We start from the raw sequence: 21,203 nt of genomic DNA, 5'->3' as shown, positions 1-21,203 counted from the left end.
TTTTTTTTTTTTTTTTTTTTTTTTTTTTTTTTTTGGAGAGGTGGGGTTTTCTCATGTTGCCCAGGCTGGTCTCAAAATCCCAGGTTCAAGTAATTTGCCTGCCTCAGTTTCCCAAAATGCTGGAATTACAAGAGTGAGCCACAATTACAAGCATGAGCCAGGCCTAGAGAGCTCTATTTTAAAAATAAGTCATAAAGATTTTTCAAAACACTGAGTACATTTTAATATAGACTGGATATTTGATGGTAGGATAGATTTCAGTTAATGCTTTGAGTTATAATAATGATGTCATGGTTTCACACAGAATCTCCAAGGACACAAAGATTCCTAGATATCATGAAACTTATCTCTAAAGACACAAATATGTATCTACATATACATAAATATAAATATGTATATAAACAGTATATTTATATACTATATGTATACATACATAGTATATTAATATACCATACTGTATACATATGTAGTATATTTATATACTACACGTATTATATACTATATATGTATACATTATATACCATATATGTATTATATACTATATATGTATACATATATAGTTTTCAAGAAACTCCACCTGTAACTCCACATTGCTCTACCTGTAACTCCACATTGCCCAGATTTTTAGAGAAGTTTCACAAGAGTTCATAATCAGGTTTGGGGGTTCATATCCTTTTAGGTACACCCATGTGATCAAGCATGGTATATTGTGAAACTTATATAAATATATAGTATATTTATATAGTATATGTATACAGTATATTTATATACTATATGCTATACTATACACATATATGTATACAGTATTTCATATATGATATACTATACTATATCATATCTATTTACATACTATATACTATATATATTTATATGCTATATACTATACTATATACATCTATGTATATATTTATATATGATATACTATATTATATACACATATGTATATAGTATATAAATATCCATAGTATATTTTATACATATTTATATTTATGTATATTTATATACATATTTATGTCTTTAGAGATAAGTTTCATGATATCTAGGAACCTCCTTCACAACGGTTGTACATATCTGTGTGATTAAATACCAATGACAAATAAAGAATCTTCTGCAAAATAGTAGCATTTGTGTTTCCCAGGGTTAGCAAAGATCGCTGAACCTAACTGTCTGTGACCCCTTGATCTGTACTAATGTGCACCAACAAACATAGGAACTAATGACCGAGACACACTTGAGAGGAGGGGGGAAAGGGTCAGGAAGTGAGTCACCAGTGGGCATTGTACTGTTGCTCAAGAATGGATTAGATTTGTTGTTATCTAGGGATAAAATGCCGTGGAATCCAAATCACTCTTGCTCCTCAAGCACCTGAGAGTCTGACTGATGCTCAGATCTTCATATGCCAGTGTAAAGATCTTACATTCTCAGAAGGAATTCAATATCTCGACATTTATGTGCATCATTTACCAGTTTCAGTGGTAGCAAAAAACAGTGGCTTTGAAGATAAACTGCATAACTAGGCCTATCTCTGCAGACTAAATTGATTTATGATTCTGACACACAAATATTAGTCCAGATGTTTCTTAAAGTGTAATAAAAGGGGCAAGGTTTCTTGAAAACCAGTGTATCCCATCTGGCCAAGAATGTGTGTGTCCACAAAGATGATCCATGTTATCATGAGAATTATTAGGATGCAATATCACCGGAGGCACTAGACCCAGATAGCTCTAATCTAGTCTTATCATTTGCAGACAAAACCATGGCATCCAATGGCCCTCCATGTAATCCATCTCTGTCAACTGCATTAAGGAAATTGCCTGTCAGAAACATCATGGCTGAGATTCTGTGATTAAACACAAACGTGAAAATGCTCAAGGGTACAGTGGAATCATTAGGAAAAAAAAATACACGCAAACACCTCCTTCAATTTGCTTTCTTTAGAATTAATTCCGTGGTCATAAATGTCTGAAATCTGCAGAGAGAGAGGTATAATGTGAACCTTATCAAGCACTTATTCTGTGCTTGACACTTTGCCAAGTGCTCCCATATGCTCTTCCATAACACCCCATTGTTAGGTGGTTTAAATAGATAAATTGTATGGACATTCCTCCATGTACTTACTGCACAATTTCAAGTATTGATCTAAGGATAATCTAAGGATCAATTTCCTTATCTGCAAAGTGGGGCTGTTATATGCATATTGTATGTTTATTGTAATGCTTGAGAGAGGTAACATATATAAAGCATCAAACATACTTTTGGCACCAACTAAGCATTATTATGCTTAATATTACCTCTGTGTAAACGTCATTAACAGTGTTAGTAACACTTCGACACACAAACACACCTAAAGGGTAAGGACCTCCTCTGAAGTTCTGAGTTGATACATAGAGGCATAAACATGTAGAACTAAAGTTACTCTGACTTGAAAAGCTCAGGCTCTACCTGTAACTCCACATTGTCCAGATTTTTAGAGAAGTTTCACAAGAATTCATAATCAGGTTTGGGGGTTCATATCCTTTTAGGTACACCCATGTGATCAAGCATGGTATACTGCGACTGCTCTAGAATTCCAACTTGCCATACCGTTTGCTAAACAGATAAGACTAAGGATTGTCATAATGGCACAGCCAAGATGTCATACTTTCATCATTTGGCTAACTTTTGACCATGAGATAGGGCTGCAAGTAACTATGTCAGAGGAGGTAAAAACAGGCATGCAATGCAGATGAACAGAGGCCCTGAGTCATGTGGTGTTTGTGGATACGATCTAATCACCATCATCTATCCCCTATATTTCTGCTAAAACCTTTTACGCCTTGCTTGTTTTTTTTCTCTCTTCAGTTGAGGAACAGAGTACATTGTAATTTGGATGATGTCTTCCTCTCTAAGGTCATTCCCATGGTTTCCTGTCATTCTAAAACTAAAATTCAACCTCCTTGCTATGAGCAAAGAAGTCCTCCTTGATCTGCCTCTCCACCTCCTTCTCTCCACTTGTTCATGGAGCTAATTCCAGCCCTGTGCTACTCTTTCTGATCTTCAAATACACCAAGCCCTTTCCTGTCAGTGATTTTACACATGTCTTTGTGCTTCCAGGCTCTTCTCACTAATCCTGCCTTCTTCTCCAACACCATTTTCCTGGGCTTTAGGCCACCTCCAGCCATCTGCATCACCCCTCATCATTTCAGTTCACATCATCCTATTTCAGTTCTTTCATGACATCATCATTGCAGTCTGAAATGTTACCCTCTCCTTATTGGTTTATTCATTCCCATCTGTCTCTTTTAAACTACTCCCCCAGTTGGAATGGTGGTTCCATGAAAGCAGAGACCTGATATGAATGGTACCTAAAACCACACCTGACAATAGGAGGTTCTAAATAGCTCCTTGCTGAACCACAGTGAAAGAAGATGAAATGTTCTTCTAAGCTTTATCAATTTTATTCTAACAGTAAGCCTAAGCCCTAGCTTGTGTTCAGTGGGAGTCAATTCTTCCCTAATTCCTGCCTGGAGTTATCATTTGGCTGTGTATTCTCATACATGTTCCTGCTTCAGGACCCTATGAAATTATTAATGCAGGCTTCTGAAAGCCTGGAAAAAAATACACACATGTGCAAGCACACATACATACACACATTTATTCAGAACTATTGACAAAGTAAAGAAAAATAGATAAAGCATCTCTTACAGCTAAAATTTGGATGAATCCAATGAAGGTTTCACTATTTAATAACAGTAAGTAAAGAAAACTCTTTTGTTCAGGATACTTTCATGGTGTCCAGTGGCCTCATGTACTGGTAAGGACTTTCAGGTGGAAAAAAATTACCTCTGTTTCTTCTGTCAAATTTGAGATCAAGCCCTACCCTCACTACCCTCTGTAAATTCACAAGCACGACACACTTGTAGTCATTGGTGGAATACGCTTTCCTGATTCACTACGGCTTCTTTTACTCACCAAGTAAGTACACCTCCCTTCAGACACGGGCAGCCAGGAGAAGTGGCTGTTCTATCTGACCCAACCCACTCTGCCTCAACTAATGGAATGGGGGTGAATACTGATCCCCCTTGGGGCAATTCGATTCTCTCTCCTAGGAAATTTGGAGTTAGGGGGTCATTCTTTTGTTTATACATATATTTAAGCAAAAATATTGCTGTGTGTCCATGACGTGTCAGGCATTGTTCTAAATAAGCCTTAGCTCTCAGGAAGGTTAGCTTCCAGTCTGGGAAGGTGCATATGATAAATAAACAACAAAGAAAATAACATAATTTATGACCAGGGCATGTAATTGGTGTGGCCAGGGAAGATCTTTGGAAGACATAGAATCTGAGCTAAAATGCAATTGATATAAAAATCTCAGGAATGTGGAGATCAAGGGAAGGCATTTCTAAGGGATTTAGTACAAAGTGCTAAGTCAGGGGTGAGGCAGATCTGATGGGCTCCATTTCCAAAGAGAAATGAAAGAGGTGCTGTCCAGGGTGCTGATCCCTTTCCTAGTCTTCGCTTCATGGTGTGTCCTGCGGCTCTTCCTCCTCTGGAATCCTCTGGAATCTTTGGAATATTTTTGAGCTAAATTTTCCCTTTTTGCTTAACTTAGTCTGAACTGGATTTCTGTTCTTTGCAACAGGATGTACTAGGACTACCACTTGTTTCCGTATTTCTAGGACAACAGCTCACCATAAAATATCTAGAAAATGGTAAAAACATGTAAAACAAGGACAGACTACAGAAATTCAGCAGCTGCTGCTGCTGCCGCTGCTAAGAACTTTGGAGCTAAGGAAATGAACTAATTCATCAGGCTTCAATGTGAGAACATTTCATGAAGAGAGGGGGTTTCAGGAAGAATGGAAGATGCTTTTGCTTTTGGTCTTTTTTTTGTTTTGTGTTTTGCATGGAGGCAGGTGATGCTCGGAATTCAACCTAACGTCCCTATAGAAGAGCATCACTGTTTACAAAGCAAAGATAAACTAGCAACCCTATAACAACTTCATGTAGCTTATAATATGAAAAAAGCTCCAAAGTCTCTGACCTTAAAAGGTAACTAGGTCAAAGATTCCTAATAGGTTTCATTTTCTGAGACAACTACAAATCATTGGCAATGACTAAAGAATTGTCATGAACAAGCTTCTGAAGACTCACTCAGTTTATCAGTGAAGAAGATTATTCTTTTTTAGTGATTTGTGTCATGTACATTAGATTGGAAGAATCAGTGGTATGCTTCTTATTCACTATCTCTGTTACAAAGAGATTAACTCTTTTCCTTCCTGATTTCGATGGCTGAGATTCTTTTCCTAGCAATTATATAAGAACCACTTCACATATGGTGACTCAGAAAGCTCTCCTCTGGGGCCCGGGTATGGCGGCTCACACCAGTAATCCTAGCACTTTGGGAGGCTGAGGTGGGCAGATCACTTGAGCTCAGGAGTTTGAGACCAGCCTGGGCAACATGGCAAGACCCTATCTTTACTAAAAATACAAAAAAACAAACAAACAAAAACAAACAAACAAACAAAAAAACCTAGCCAGGCATGGTGCATGCCTGTAGTCCCAGCCACTTAAGAGTCTGAGGCACAAGAATTGCTTGAGCCTGGGAGGCAGAGGTTGCAGTGAGCCAAGATCGCACCACTGCACTCCAGCCTGGGCAACAGAGCAAGACTCAAAAGAAAAGAAAAGAGAAAAAGAGAGAGATAGAAAGGGAGGAAGGAAGGGAGGGAGGGAGGGAGGGAGGTAGGAAGGTAAGGAGGGAGGGAGGGAGAGGGGAGGGAGGAAGATCGGTCGGTCTCCTTTAGGGAATACTTTTCTAATACTAGCCTTACCAAAATGTAAAAGCACCCTAAAAATCTCAGAGAACCCTAATTAACTCTTACCACTTGTTAACAAAAATAATACAAGGTAGGGAAAAGTAGAAACAAAGGGGTTTGCAGAGAGCAGACAAGGATGACATGGAATTTCTTTTTTTGAATTCAGTACTTCACTCATTCAATTCCGGTACTCCTTCAGTTCTCATGACCATGGTCACAAAGGCACAGCAGTTTCCCTATTTAACATCTAGAGATATTGTGACTATGCAAGGTTCAAAGACTTTCACAAGGCCGTCCACCTGGCACACAGCAAGGAAGGAGTGAAAGCCTATCTTCAAATCTCTGGTCATTCCTTGATAGCAGGGGGTCAGTGAGCCATGGCTTGTGGAAATCAGCCTCACTGACTGTGGTCGAAAACATTTACTGGAATGCGGCAACATTCAATTGCTTTTGCATTGCCTATGACTGCTTTTTCTCTACAACTGCAAAGCTGAGTAGTTGTGACACAGACCGTAGGGTCCACAAGCCTAAAATATTTATTATCTGACCCTTTGCAGGAAAAGTTTGCCAACCAAATATTTTATGGCATTGTGATGAGCTTTAAGCATAAAATCCTAAATCTGACACATGCTTCTTTTTAACCTTGATGCTTAAAATAAACTTTCCCTGTGGTAATATTTTGCCTAAATATTTTCACCTTGAAGCCAATGTTCTGGCAGGTTTTTTTTTTTTTTTATCATAATAACTCACAGTAGAAACGGAGCTGGGGAGTGCAGAGGAAGATAATTTTCCCCAAGTAAATCTTTTGCAATCCTTTCTAGCACCACAGGGAACCATCTCACCTTTTACAGAAAAGGGAAGAAAACTGTTACTATCCTTAGTGTCATCTCATTTATCAGCCCATAAAGTACTATCCAATACAATCAAAGGACCCTACCAGATAAATCAATACTAGTGCATAAACGTGGTGTAGAGTTTCTGAAAACAGGTCTTTAGAATGCAGGGCTTCACCTTGCCCTGCATCTGATGACAAGAGTGACCCATCATTAGGAGTCAGACTTCCAGAGATGCTGTCCCTTTCTTGTGTGTAGTATCTGTAACTTAACCTCCCTCAGCCTCAATTTTCTATCTGAAAAATAGCAATAATTAGAGTACCCTCCTTATAGCATTACATAAGGACATAAAGAGTTAATACATGTAAAATGCATTTAAAAATTGTCTGAAATACAGTAATGCTATATAAAAATTGCCACTGCTCGGCTGGGCGCGGTGGCGCACGCCTGTAATCCCAGCACTTTGGGAGGCCAAGGCAGGTGGATTACGAGGTCAGGAGATCGAGACCATCCTGGCTAACATGGTATAACACTATCTCTACCAAAAATACAAAAGGAAAACAAAATTAGCCGGGCATGGAGGCGGGCGCCTGTAGTCCCAGCTACTTGGGAGACTGAGGCAGGAGAACGGCGTGAACCCGGGAGGCGGAGCTTGCAGTGAGCCACGATCGTGCCACTGCACTCCAGCCTGAGCGACTGAGCAAGACTCCATCTCAATAATAATAATAATAATAATAATAATAATAATAATAATAATTGCTACTGTTCTTTGGCTATTATTATATTATAAAAATAGTTCTGCAAGGCAGAAAATGGCTAACACCATGGATATCAGCGTTGCTGTGGACAAAAGGAAAAATATTTTCTCTGAGAAAAGCACGCCCTGTTCAAAATATTTCTGAAGGTCTGCGCTCAGGGGCTCAAGCCTGTATTTCCAGCACTTTGGGAGTCTAAGGTGGGCAGATCACTTGAGGTCAGGAGTTGTAGATCCGCCTGGCAAACATGGTGAAACCCCATCTTTACCAAAAAAAAAAAAAAAGCAAAATTAGCTGGATGTGGTGGCAGATGCCTGTTATCCCAGCTATTTAGGAGACTGAGGCAGCAGAATCGCTTGAACCTGGAAGGAGGAGGTTGCAGTGAGCCGAGATCGTGCCACCGCATTCCAGACTGAGTGACAGAGCAAGATTCCATTTCAAACAAAAAGAAAAAAAATCTGGGAATACGGTGAATTTATTTTAAAAGAGTTCTATATACAAATGAAGGACAATGCATCTCAAATAAATTCATTTTGTTGCTATTGGAATCACTCCCTATGTGGTCAGCTTGGTACTTTAAAATTAAAAAAAGAAACCATGTATCCACATTAAATTTAACATGTCTGACAAAATAGAGATGCCAACACCTAACAGACAGGTCCAATGGCAAACATAATTAATTGGTCTACAGCTTGACAAATCCCGCCACAGATTTTGGTGAATCGTAAATCAGTTCAAGAGGAAGCCAGATAAATTGTGGAGAATGGACAAATCATTGAGAGAGATGGAAGGCAGAGAAAATTATTTTCCAAAGAGATTTTTAGAATTATGTTCTCTTAGGTAAGGGGAAAGGGGTGCTTTGAGAATGTTTGAACACAGAATTTCTTTACACTTCCAATGGACATGTACTCTGAAAGCAAGCATAATTTGTTTTCTTTTGAAAAATAAAGTCCTAGTTAAGCATCCTTTCATATAGATAAAAATACGTTGTTTTATCCCAACCTCTTATCCCCAAATGCACCAAAAAACATTAACCCCTCTGGATGCCTCAAGTAAACTGGGATCTTACCAAAAAACAGTTGAACTTTGTACATTAATTATGTATCAGATTAAAGAAACAGCCATAAAAATAAAAGCAGAACTATTCTTCCTGCGGCAGCTTTATTAGTTAGTTTATCACCCACCATATGTGCTGCCACCGAAAATTATAAAGGGCCAGCATTGTTAACCGTAAACAAAGAGAGACTTGATTATTATTTACGGTCTTGTTAACAAAAAAACAAACTGGATCAGTACAGGAAGTAAAGAAATGTGTTCCTGAGGCATAACTTGCAGTGTGATCAAAGCACATTTGGTCAGTATAATGTGTTTGACTTTTTAAGATAGAAATACATCTGAGGTCCAGAATGTTATCAGCAAAACTAATAATGACTTTTAACATCAAGTAGAAGAATATAATAAAGCAAAAGTTGCCTGACCCTAAGTCTAAAGAGTCGTTTCCTTTCAGATTTCAGTTATGTAGATAACTGGCTAAATTCTGGTGATGCAAACAAAAATATGCCCATAAATATCATGCAGACAGGTTCTTCACCATCCACACATCACGTTGTTTAGTATTGATTATCAATCAATCGATACATCGATTGAATCAATTTATGAACAAATAAAAAAATCAGTGTTTACCCATATCCGATTTCTCTCTCCTTCTGAGAACATGGGAAGATTGTGTTTGCCATCTCCTTGCAACTAGCTATGCCCAGACTGTTAGTGACTCAGTCATTTAATTACTATTGCAAGACCTTCTACTCTTGGTTTTTCTCAGTGACGTCAATCAAGAAGGCTGTGTGTTCCAGAAACTAAAGCTACAAATTGATAGTGCCTCTGACAAACTGAATCACTAGGTTTGTGTGGAGGAAAGTTTCCCTGGAGATGCCCATGGTGGGCCTTGCATGAGCAAGAAATAAACCTGTTTTTTGTTTGTTTTTGTTGTTGTTGTTGCTGCTGTCACTGACATCCTGGGGGTTATTTGTAATAGCAACATATCCTGACATATACTGACTTTCTGCATCTGTACAACAGTACAAGTGTACAGGGCTGGCCTTTACTCTGAGATTCTGAATCAATAGGTCAGAAGAAAGGAAGCAGAGCATGGGCATGTTGTGTCTGCTCTCCAGTTGATCTTCTGAGCACACCTACAAAAGGAAAAACTACACTAGAACAGAAGTTGGCAAACCACAACCCACAGGCCAAATCCTGTCTGCGTTTGTAAATAAAGTTTTATCGGAATGCAGCCATGCTCATTCATTTATGCATTTTCCACAGGGGCTTTTGCGCTACAACAGAAGAGTTGAGGAGCTGCAGCAGAGACCATAAGACCTGCAAAATCTAAAATATTTATGACCTCATTCTTCACAGAAAAGATTTGCTGACCCCTGTCCTAGAGTTTTGCGGAAGTGCCCTACCTCCTGGTTCAACCTAGTTAATAATGCAATTTTCTCGGATAGGAGCCGTCACAGCAAGCAACCTGTTCTACAAAGGTAGCTACTATGAAAACACACCTGAATATAAGACACAAAGTAGAAAACCATACAAAGCATCCCTGACCTACTTCTTTTTGTATTCTTTTTTTTTTTTTTTTTATTGATACATACTATCTGTACCCATTTACAATACTATCGGTATTTTGTTACATGCAGAGAATGTGTAAGGAGCAAGTCAGGGTATTTAGGTTACCCATAACCTCCAGCATTTATCATTCCTCTGTGTTGGAAACACTACTTGTTCCTCGCATCCTCAGCTCTTGAGGCCTTCAGGGTCTTTTGTTTGTTTGCTTGTAGAACTGATACTTTTGAACTTGGTCTTATCCATGGACAGTCAAGCTAGATAAGGAGCACAAATTTCCCCCTTGATTGGAAGCAGTGGTAGTCTCGGTATTCTCCATGTGGGGAAAACTACTCCTGGATAAAAACGTATGCCAGTCAGCAAAGTGTCATGTTCTTTGCACAGTTTTACAATACTAAATGGAGACGTCTCCAAACCAGCTTTTTATAACAGGCAACGTCTGAATTTATTTGCAACCTGGGGTGGTTCCTGAATGCTGTGCTCAACGAGACTTCACGGGGTAGTGAGTTTTTATTTTTCTATTGAAAACTACCTTGTAAATGAATTACTAAAGAGATACTCTGAAATTCTATTCTGAGATTAGAGGCATTTAAATGGGAAATATCTAAAACATTATCCTCTCCCCTGCCCCATTCCTGGTTTCTCTCTTCTTACATTTCTGTACATTTTCTTTACATTTATTACCACAGATGTTTTGTGCATATGTGTACAGGTAAGTACATGTTTATTTATATGTGTAGTGTCTGTCTTATCTTGACTATAAGAGCAGGAATATCACCTTATCGTGTTCATTATTTTATTCTCAATACCCCGAACAAGGATTAGAAACCATTTCCAGCAAAGGGGCAAATATTAAACATTTCAGGCTTTGTGACCCATATAGTTTCTGTCACTACTCATCTGTGCCGTTGTAGCACAAATACAGCCATAATCAATATGCAAATGAAGGGGGGTGGCTGTATTCCAACATAACTATATTTACAAAAAGAAGAGGAGAGCTGGATTTTTCCTGAGAGGTGTAGTTAACTGACAGAATAGATACCTCGTACACATAATAGATACCTCATACATATCTATTATATAAATGAGTATCTTAACTGTGTGTGGTCAAATTATAGTCACAAAGTACACTCTATACGCCAGGCATTCTTCCCAGTGCCAAAGATGTAGAGTCAAATATACCATAAAAAAGACAAAAGCTAACGAAATGCAGAATGGTGCTAAGCACTTACATGCATTATCTCATTTAATCCTATCCATGATTTTAAGAACCAAGTATTATTATTAATCCCATTTGACAGTTTTGTTAACCAAAGCTTAATACAGCTAGGTGTGTGTCCAAAATCACACACCTAGCACGTAGCACTGAGATTCCAACGAAAGAAATTTGATTAAAAGTACATGCTCCTAACCACACCAGCGATCTGTGAGTGGAGACTGCTGTTGGCTGAGGTCCATCTTGGTTATGTGTCAAAATGAACTGACACTCAAATCGGATGGCTGCTAAGCACGCACCTCCCAGATACTTAGGTTTCTGCATTTACAGCTTTCCAGGTTTAAAAGTTTGTGCATTAGAGGAACTGGTGTCTGTTTCTTTGGGTCTTTATATGCTCAGAGGGCTAATATAAGAACCTGGAGTCCTTTCAACTCCTCTAAAGAGTGACCTTTTCCTAGAGAGCACAGATTACTGCAACCCAGCTGAGAAACATGTGCAGAGACCCGCTTTACTCTGAGAAGGAGAGAGCAAGACATTTTATCAAAAGATAAAAGAAATAATACCAACTACTGCGTTAATATTGAACTGACAGGGTAACATGTGACTTCCAAGCTGCACAGTGGAAGCACAGCAGCTGTTGCGGTGGGATAATGCATCCAACCCCTACCTTCCAAAGTGTGCCTTATGCACAAACAGGATCCTTTGCCTATAAGCCCTATGTCCCTACCTGTGGCATGTTGCCACAGCCAGCCCATAGGCTCAATGAATATAAGCGGGCAGGGGAAGTCTCAGCATCCTGTTACACAGTTCTGAATCCACATGAAAGGGGGAGGAGCTCTTTCTCCCACTTCAGCCCCCTGCCCACGCCTTTGCTGACTTATAAGGGAAAGGAAATCATAGGTAGTAATGTAAGACTCATCAAGATTCACCGAGACCCATTTCACAGGCAAAGAAGGTTATTTCATTAAAAGACTATGCACTTTGTTCTCACTTATAAGTGAGAGCTGAACAACGAGAATACACGGGCACACGGAGAGGAACAACACACGCTGGCGCCTGTTCGGAGGTGGGGTGGAGGGAGGGAGAGTTGGAGGAAAAATAGCTAATGCATGCTGGACTTAGTACCTAGGTGATGAGTTGATAGGTACAGCAAACCAGCAAGACATACATTTACCTATGTAACAAATGTGCATATCCTGCACATGTACCCCAGAACTAAAAACAAACAAACAAAAAAAGATCACACACCTGAAAAGATGCTCAACATCATTAGACATCAGGAAAATGCAAATTAAAGCCATGATGATGAGATATCACCACATACCCACTAGAATGGCAGTAATTTGAAAGATAGATAAGTAATACAAACAGTTGTCAAGGATGTGGCACAACCTGGATGTTTATATGTTGCTGGTGGGGATATTGAATAATGCAACCACTTTGGAAAAACACTTCAGTGGATTGTTTGTTTGTTTTGAGATTGAGTCTCGCTTTGTCTCCCAGGCTGGAGTGCAATGGCACAATCTTGGCTCACTGCAACCTCCGCCTCTCAGATTCAAGTGATTCTCCTGTCTCAGGCTCCTGAGCAGCTGGGATTATAGGTACCCACCACCACGCCTGGCTAATTTCATATTTTTAGTAGAGATGGGGTTTCACCATCTTGGCCAGGTTAATCTTGAACTCCTGACGTCAAATGATCTGCCTGCCTCCACCTCCCAAAGTGCCGGGATTGCAGGCACGAGCCACTGCGCCCAGCCAGTTTAGTGGTTTATTTTTTTTTTATACTTTAAGTTCTAGGGTACATGTGCATAATGTCCAGGTTTGTTACATATGTATACTTGTGCCATGTTGGTGTGCTGCACCCATCAACTCGTCAGCACCCATCAACTCATCAGCACCCATCAACTCGTCATTTACATCAGGTATAACTCCCAATGCAATCCCTCCCCTCTCCCCACTCCCCGTGATTGGCCCCGGTGTGTGATGTTCTCCTTCCCGAGTTTAGTGGTTTCTTAAGCTCAAACTTAAACTTACTGTCCAGCCCAGCAATTCCACTCCTAAGTATCCACCCAAGAAAAGTGAAAGCATATGTCCGCCCAAGAACTTGGAAACAACTGTTCATAGTAACATTCTATATAATAGTTAAAATCTGGAAACAATCCACGTATCTATCAATAAATGGGTGAATGGATAAACAAAATGTAGCCCATCCATGCCATGGAATATTACTCAATAATAAACAAAGTAGCTATCCATACATCCACATGGATGAACCTCAAAACTTTCTGCTAAGTTAAAGAAGCCTTATGCAGATCACACATTGTGTGGATTTATTTCTATGACATGTCCAGGAAAGGCAAATCTAGAGCTTAAATCACCATTCAGCCTTTAACACAAAGCAGATGCACAATAAATATTTGTTTAACGAATATACTCCAACCAGTTCACTGTGACTGACTGAACTCTTTCTTGGAAGACCAAATGGTTTGTCTTTCATTTGCTTTCTCAATGTCACCCAGGGTGGGATATGTTTTGGTCTCATTCTCAACTCTCACAGAAGTCACTGAGCATAGTAGGTCATTTAACATGTATCATATGATTCAATGTCACAGTATTACATGGCAACAGTTATATGGCATTGGGATAAAGAATATTACTCTTCAATTTATGATGCTTTGTGCTGTAAGTGGAACTTAACTGTAGATGGGCCTATGGAATTAGTTTCTTTATAGATGATTAAAACATAAAACGTTCTACATGTGTTCCACCCTCCTGGAGCCATTCTCAGTCTTAACTACCACCTCCTAATATCTTTACTGCTCTTTCCCTAGTGTTTCTGAAAATTGCAGTTGAAGTGTAAAAGTAGCATGCACTGCTGTAATCGAGATGACAAATACTGAAATACAAGGAAGGAAGCAAGAAGTAAAAGACACAACGGCTTCTGAGAGAAAAAAAAATGCCAAATGGAACTCATTTTCACACAAAACATTTGAAACCAGTGCCTCCCTTTCAGAGTCACTGAATGCACAGATATCTAGGTATATCCTGTTGTTTCCGAATTCTGTTTTATAACATTACAGCGAATGGACTTTGGAAGGACATCTGTTTTGGATAGTGGCACTGAGCTCTAGCTGTTAGTTTCTTCAAATTATTATTTCTAAATGCACGTTGGATTTGACCGCATTTTCATAGTCTACGGTGTAATTTGAAATAAAAGGGGGAGGAGAAAAGTAGTGATGCCTTTAATTTTATGTGAATAATAATATAGTTGTGTGATTTTTGTTATAACTCAAGAAAATGATTTTATGAAATACAAATAATCACAACATAGGTGATACTAAACCCTAGTCATTTTTTCCGAACTCATATTCTTTAATACTTGTTGGGTATTAACATCTTATTCCTATCAGGAAATTCTAGGGAAAACAGATACGTGGTAGTGTTTGTTTGCTTGTTTTGCAATTCTTTTACATGAAAACCATACTGAGGGGGAAAGTTTTTAGTTTTGTAGTTAACTGCTCTAGGATATTCAAGTCTTTTGCTTGGAAATCTCATGGCAGGTCAGTTTTAAATTGAGGCAGATAATCATCTCTCCGTGTTCTCTAAACCTTCACTTCAGAAGGCACTGCACCAGCTGTTTGACTCTACATTGGGAAGCCAACCTTTACTTTTAAAAGCCAAGACTGACACCTCTAAGTCTGCCACCTGGACCCCCATGTAGGTGGACTCCTCACTGTGTGTTAAGATCCTCCTCTACCTCCTGCTTTCAGCCTTGTGCTGCCTCCATTGCTATAACTTGGCATGATGTGTGTTTCCGGTAACTCAGAGAGAGTTTTCTTTTCCTTTTTTTTTTCTTCCCCCTAATGTGAAGGAAACAACAGGAATGCTAATTACATTTAATGGAACTTGGCACAATTTCTCAGGAGGTAGTGCTAATTTGCAGAAGGTAGCACTTTGGATTTGCTGATAAAAGGCTGGGGATCAAAGGGTGGTTGTGGGAGACAGAGAAGTATGTATTTTTTATCCACTGCTGCCATGGCGGGAATAACAATGTCCTCCACACTATAAACACACTAGTGGGAAGATTTACTTTTATTATATACTTTATTAGGAAGATGTGTAGGGCATTGAGGAGTAAAAAGAGAGAAACTGCTGGGCATGTATATGAAAGGAGTGGTTTTTTTTTGATGGGATTTGAAAACCCCGTGGGTGTAAATTTACTGTAGAGTATGTGGATTTTAGGTAATACAAGAAAATATGGAATTATCGGCTTATTTCAATGCACTTTAATTCCAGGACGCAAAATTCTAGAAATGAAAGGTCATTTATAACTTATCTAATTGGGATGTTTCAGTTTACAGATGAGAACATTAAAGCACATCAAGAATTTTTTTTGCCAAATTGCCCAATATCACGTGAACTGTGACAAAACTGGAAGCAAAAATCAGGCTCTCTGTGAATGCTGGATTCTTCCTACTACACTACACAGCTCCCAGGGTAGGCACAGACCCTGTGCCCACATCTCCTCTCTGGAAATTGTTCTACCTGAGGACATATCCTCCCTTAAGTGGCACTCATAAGCAGAGATGTGTCTCAGTAATCATCCCACTTTAAGCTATATGATAAGCAAAATTTTATAGCTAAAAAAAGACAATGGCCAAGCCAAAATTCAAAGGACCTGGGAACTTTGATGAATTTCGGAGACATACTGATAATAAGTCATTACAGTTCTGAAGTTTAGCTGCTCAGAAAGCACAAGCTGATTGCTTACCCTACAAATAAACCCATTTGCAATGGCCCTTCTGGTACGGTGAAGTAAATGGAAATTGTCCCTTCCATGTTATTGATAAAGACACCACGGCTCAGAATATAAAGAGAGAAAATTACATTCTAAACACTGAGGTGGCCTCTTGGCCACAGTTTTACCCCTTGTGCTGAATTTTGTGTCACATTAAAGGTTCACGCTGAAAGAAATCTCTTTCTATAATCCTGCAATCTATTTCGAAAGCACACACACATAAAGCAACCAGAGAACACACAAAACAGGGATAAAGTGACATTGGCAGTGGCAGGAATTCATTGAGAACACACTGTGTGTTAAGAGCCAAGGTAAACATTTTCCCACTGAACCCTCACAGCAAATTGGGATGTACAACGACACTGCTGTCCTCATCACATGGATGAGGAAATTGGGGTTTCAGGGACTTTAAGCTGCTTTCCCAAGAGCATCGTTCATGGAGGGTTAGGCCTGGGAGTTAGTTCTGGGTGCCTGTGACTGGCACAGCTCTTCGCCAATTGTTGACTGGTTACGGCGGCAGGTAAGGCCTTGAGAGTGCCCAGGACATAAGGGGAGTGTTTGGGAAGAAGGCTGGTATGGAGCTGGACCTCCAAAGAGAAATAAGATTCAGAAAAATGGAAATGAAGGAGACATTCCAAGTGAGAGGCAGAGAGTGAGCAAACAGACTGGAGCAAGATGGGAGACAGTGTGTTTTAATATCACCTGATACACAAATAGAGTCGTAAAACACAGACCCAACCAGATCGCTGAGGGCAGAGCTGGACGCTTCGATGAAACCCTCAACAGCGCACAGCAGATAGCAGTGGATTTAAAGGCAAGGGATCTCCTAGATTTAAGTGGAAGCTCTGCCACCACCTTAATAAGTTACATGTTTTCTCTAAGACTCTAGCTGCTCATGAAGACATTCATTCAACCAAGGTGTATGGAGCCTTCACTGTATGTGAGGATACAGCATAAACCAAACTGAAACAAAATAAAACAACTCTGAATTATACAGCTTAGGGCTAAAAGATACCCCAAGTAGATAGTTCTAAGATGTGAGAATTAAACAGGTGATCCAGTCAAATCCTTTAGTTTCTCACATGGAAAGTGTTCAATTAGCCGGAAGTGGTGGCTCGCACCTGCAATCCCATCTACTCACGCGGTGGGAGAAACGCTTGAGTTGAGGAGTTTGAGACCAGCATGGGCAACACAGCAAGACCCTATCTCAGAAAAAAAAGATTTAATTCGCTGGGTGTGGTGGCCTGTGCCTGCAGTCTCAGCTACTCAGGAGGCTGAGGTTGGAGGATCACTTGAGACCAGGAGCTAGAGCGGCAGGGAGCTGTGTTCGCTCCACTGCACTCCAGTTGGAAAGAGAGAGCAAGACACCGTCTCTCAAAACAGAGTGCTCAGTTAACAGTGGTGAGGAGCAGGAGGATAAATTGTTATTTTTATTATTGCTATTGTTTTAAGAAGTATTAATTTGGCCATGATGCTATCGTTTCTATACAAGCGGTTTTGGAAATTTGAAGTTCTGTCTCTGCAAAACATAAGATAATATTAATTATCCAGCAAGTATACACCAAATACTAATTTGTTATGCTTTTTTTTTTTGAGACAGGGTCTTGCTCTGTCACCCAAGCTAGTGTGCAGTGGCACAATCTTGGTTCACTGCAACCTCCACCTCCCAGGCTCAAGCCATCCTCCTACCTGATCCTCCCAAGTAGCTGGGACCACAGAAGTGTGCCACCATGCCCAGCTATTTTTTTTTTTTGTAGAGATGGGGTCTTGCCATGTTGCCAAGGCAGGTCTTGAACTCCTGGACTCAAGCAATCAGCCTGCTTTGGCCTCCCAAAGTGCAGGGATTACAGGCATGAGACACTGCACCCTGCAATTATATATTTTTTAAATGTGAAAATATCCATGTAAAAGGATAAGACAGATGAATTAATGCTCTGTAGCATCTTATGCAACAAAGTAGTCTTGTAAACCCTACATCAAAATTTGGTTCTGTCATTGACTCTGAGCTTCTGTTCCTTCATTTTTAAATGGGACTGATAATGCACCTATCTGGTGAGAATGTGTTGAAGATGCAATTAATCATGTATGTCGCTGTTTCTCAACAAGGGGATTTTATCCTCCTGGGGACATCTGGACATGTCTATAGACATTTCTCAGTATCACAACTTGAAGAGGCAGGTGCTACTGAATCTAGCGGATACCCTAGGTCAGGGATTCCATTAAACATCCCGCAAATGCACAGGGGATCCCCCAACCCCCGACCCATAACAAATAATTATCTGACCCAGCATATCCATACTGCTGAGATTCAGAAAACCTGACATATGTAAAGCTCTTAGCGCAATGGTTAGTATCTCATAGAAACTCAAAATTCTTAGCCTTACATCACATAATAATATGTTATTATGATTTTCATCATCACCATTATCGTCACACCTTGTTCATATAAATATGAGGATACTACGGCCATGAATATTGTCAGAATTTGAAACAATTATTGGTGTTGTCTTCTTAATAGGCGAGAACTTCATGTTTTTCCTGCCCAGAGACACTAAATGATTTGCATCCTTCCTCCACATCCAAACTACACTGTCACTGTAACAAACACCATCTATAAATCTAGTTATGTTTCTGTGCTATAGTTTATTGCTCTTAATTAGAGTATCAGAATTATGCCCCATGGAGTTCACCCAAGGAAGGACATCACAAAACCTTTAAAAAAAAATAAGACGTTAAGAAATGGAGTTAAGACAAAAATAGAGGCACACTCCTCTTATTTGAAAGTATATTTGTTCATGTCAGGAGAATGAAGACTGCATGAATTATTCATTAGAATAACAGTTCATTGGCAAAATTGTTGTCTTTGGATGGTGTGCATTATGGAGTGAATAAATAATGTGGTATGGATATTTTTAGGGACTGAAGAGTAAATCTAGGAAGAAAATTTGTAACAGGAAGGAAAAGAAGTTATGGCTCGAAGCGGTGGGGGCTTCTCAGTGAAATATGAAGAAGACATAAAAATTGCCTCCACTAAGATGTAAACCGGGAATACCAGAAAAACCCTTCTGATCACTTTCCTCTGTGTGTGGCCGTTTTTCTGCAACTTAATCGGAGGTTTTCTGTATCAGTATGAGCCAAATGACGCTTATAATTAGGTTTCCTATAGCCACCTCTTTGAGCTCTCCAATGAGGTTCACGAATTCACATGGAATGTGGATGTTAAGGTCTGGGGTACACTCCTACCCATTTCCTACCTGGCTCTGCCCCCCAGCACAATATCAGACAAGGCTTCCCTTCCTTTATGTCTCAGCTGCAAAAGAGACCTTGGTTCATTTCATGCTCAGAAGGAGAAAACCCACTCAGACTCTCCAAAAATTCTAGATCAAACCAAAGCTTGCTGGGGGAACCACATTCCCATTAACCATTTTAACACAAAAGCTGCTGCTCATAGAAAAGCCGTCATTGATAAGTGAACTTTAATGCTGATTGATTCAACAGACGGAAAACCATTTTGCTTCATTGAATCTTTTAAACGTAGCTAATGCTGTCAACTCTTCTGGAGCATTTCATGTTTTTCCTCTAAGGAGGAAAAAACCTGCTTCATAAAAATTGAAATCTAAGTTGCAAAAAAAAAATCTTTACCTTGTGTGGTTCTACGCTGTTAAAGACAGACTCTTACTACAAACACCCCCTACCCGGCAGCACCCCCAGAGAAGCACATAAATTAAACACCTCCCTGGAAGAGCAGTTGGCACAGTTTTTTTCTGCAGAGGGCCAGATAGTAAATATTTTAGGCTTTGCAGGCCAGATGGTTTTTGTCGCAGTTATTCAACTCTGCCCTTGCAGAGTGAAAGCAGCCATAGACAATACGTAAATGAATGAGTAAGGCTGTGTTTTTGTAAATAAAATCTACAAAAACAGGTGTCAGGCTGGATTTGGCCCTCAGGCCTTACTGTGCAGCCCTCTAGTGAATTAGTTTCCTAGGGCTGCAGTAACAACTTATCACAAACTGGTGGCTTCAAACCAAAGAAATGTTTTCTCTGGCAGTTCTGGAGACCAGAAATCCTAAAGCAAAGGTACTGGCGGGGTCACACTCCCTCCAAAGACTGCAGGAGAGGGTCTTTCTTGTCCCTTCCAGTTTCTGGTGGTCCTGGCATCCTTGGCTTGCGGCTGTATCACTCCTAGATCTAGTTTGGACTTCATGTGGCCTTCTCCTCTGTGTCTCTCTGTGTGTTCAAATCTCCCTCTATTTCTCTTATTGAAATACCAGCCACTGGACTGAGGGCCCACTCTAAGTCCAGGATGATTTCACAGATTCTTAATGAGTTACATCTGTAAAATCCTATTTTAGCCAAGTCTGATGGCTCACACCTGTAATCCCAGCACCTTGGGAGGCAGAGGTGGGGAGATCACTTGAGGTCAGGAGTTGGAGACCAGCCTGGCCAACATGGAGAAACCCCTTCTCTACTAAAAACACAAAAATTAGCTGGGCACAGTGGTGCACACCTGTAATCCCAGCTACTCAGGAGGCTGAGGCACGAGAATTGCTTGAACCCAGGAGGCGGAGGTTGCAGTGAGCCAAGACTGTGCCACTGCACTCCAGCCTGGGCAACAGAGAGAGGCTCCGTCTCAAAACAACAACAAAACAGCAACAACAACAACACCTATTTCCAAATAAGGTGCAGGTAGATGTGACTTTTGGGGTGATACTATTTAACCACTAAGCCTGGTCTAGGAGAAGGGCTCCTTTTTCTGTTTCATAAGTTGATAAATGAAAGACAAAAAGACAACGGCAATGAACAATGGGACATTGTTATCAACCGTTGCATGCTAAGCCTGAAACCTTCCATCTCTTTGCAAAAAGTAAGACTGGCAAGTGTGAGGGGGATATAAAAGACACCAATGCAGGCCAGGCACGGTGGCTTATGCCTGTAATCTCAGCACTTTGGGAGGCCACAGCGAGCAGATCACTTGAGGTCAGGAGTTCAACACCAGAATGGCCTACATGGTGAAACCCCATCTCCACTAAAAACACAAAAATTAGCCAGGCATGGTGGCGGGAACCTGTACTCTCAGCTACTCAGGAGGCTGAGGCAGAAGAATCACTTGAACCCGGGGGACAGAGGTTGCAGTGAGCTGAGATCATGCCACTGCACTCCAACCTAGGCAACAGAGTAAAACTCT

The sequence above is a fragment of the Rhinopithecus bieti genome, unplaced genomic scaffold (assembly GCF_001698545.2).
Source record: "Rhinopithecus bieti isolate Rb0 unplaced genomic scaffold, ASM169854v2 scaffold_12086, whole genome shotgun sequence".
In the NCBI taxonomy this organism is placed as follows: domain Eukaryota; kingdom Metazoa; phylum Chordata; class Mammalia; order Primates; family Cercopithecidae; genus Rhinopithecus; species Rhinopithecus bieti.
The sequence above is the reverse complement of the archived record's forward strand: the minus strand, read 5'-3'. Positions refer to the sequence as shown.